The sequence below is a fragment of the Lepisosteus oculatus genome, unplaced genomic scaffold (genome assembly GCF_040954835.1).
Source record: "Lepisosteus oculatus isolate fLepOcu1 unplaced genomic scaffold, fLepOcu1.hap2 HAP2_SCAFFOLD_57, whole genome shotgun sequence".
Lineage (NCBI taxonomy): Eukaryota > Metazoa > Chordata > Actinopteri > Semionotiformes > Lepisosteidae > Lepisosteus > Lepisosteus oculatus.
The window spans coordinates 518313-520144 of record NW_027168117.1 but is presented as its reverse complement, the minus strand read 5'-3'; positions in this window follow the sequence as shown (position 1 = coordinate 520144).

Here is a 1832-nt window from a genome sequence, read left to right as displayed (position 1 = left end):
GTTGTTGCTATGGCAGAGCATGACCAGAGCATAACAGAAACCACCCATTTTCTAACCACTTCATCCAATTCAGGGTCAGGGGGTCAGGGGGTCGCGGGGCACGGGGGAGCCAGAGCCTCAGAAAGTAATAAGCAGGAGATACCTGGGACTGGATGGTAGTCCAATGCAGGGAAGACACAGACACTCACCAATTATCCCAGAAGCCAATTAACCTACCAGTAGTTCTTTGAACTGTGGGAGGAAGCCGGAGCACCCAAAGCAAACTCATGCAAACATGGGGAGAACATACAAGCTCCATACAGATAGCACCCCAGGTCCAGAAGTGTACCCAGGGCCTCAGCACTGTGAGCTAGCAATGCTAAACACTGGGCTACTGTGCATGCTAATTTCTAGGCATCAGGTGATCAATCAGGTAGTGTTTCTCAGATAAAAGGACACCAGTTATTTAGTATGAGATTCAAATTGACCTCAGAACAAAATATAACTTATGTTATATAACTTATATAGAACTTACTACAGCATAACTGTCTTATTTGGCTCTTGTAGAAAATATTAACAGCATGCCTATTAAACATACAGTATCTAGCAATCAGCAATCAAAATAAAAACATTTCCAAACATGGAAACTGCCCAGTTAATGAAGCATTTCAAAGACATTAATCTATTCAATAATTACAGTTTTAAGTAGATAACAGATTTATATTCAGATTACGAAAGCATCATAACAACTGCTGCTTGTGTAAGGAATCCATGAATACCACTGTACATGAGAATTCCACACCTATTTGTAATCAATACACAAAATCCTATTGAATTTCAGGTACTTGTTTATTCAGCATTGCTTGACTCCGCGGACTCCTTGTTGTTTCAATATTCTAGCAATAGGACTAATCGCCAATACAGTGCCGTTGTAATCTATTCCTTCTGCCAGCAGAGGACGGTATTCGCACAGCCAGTTCAGGATAAGATACGGTCCTCGCAGTTCACAGTACAACTGGCCAAAGCCGTATTCGGAATATGCTCTCGATAACCTCGTTTAGTTTAAGTACGGCCATATTTCATATCAACCCACAGATGCATTGCATAAACACTAGAATTCTGGTTGTACTTAAATTGACCTTATACGTTTTGGATTATGTTTAACCTTCTTCAATTTCTTCAACCATATTTTGAGATGATTACGTTTACAGAAGCAAATATTATTCAGTGCTTTTTCTTCACTCCTTTAATCAAACCCACATTTCTATAAGGAGGGCCATTGTGAAACTCCCCAAAGTGAGCTGAATTAATCTTTTATTCTTCACACCTGCGAAGTCATTCCTTCATTGTGTAATATGAAGGCCTTTCATTATTCACGTATACTACAACATCTGAAAATAATGGGTCTTGAAATAGTTGAATGAAAGAAAATCCTGAATAACTCCTCCAAATGCGTGTTACACTTTCATCAAGTACACACACTTTGAATGTGATGAACTATAAAAAGTTATTTTAACCATACCCAATGGAGCTCAGGACACTGTTTTTCACATGTTTTCAGTGTTTGGACATCAGCCGTACATCAGAACAATCATTTCACTAACACAGCTCCGTGTTGAGTGACTTCCCTCCAAGAACACAAAGTCACTTTCCCTTAGCAATTATTGCATGGACTTTGATTATCTGCCTTCTGCATCAAGCCCTGTATTATATACGGTACAAAGCCAAGCTTTGGGATAGTGCTTTGTTTGGATCCTTGTCTTGATCCTTTTGGATCCCAGGCTGCTCATTTGCAAATGAGTTTTGACATTAATTATAGTGACTATAGCAATGAGCTGGCACTGTGGTTCACA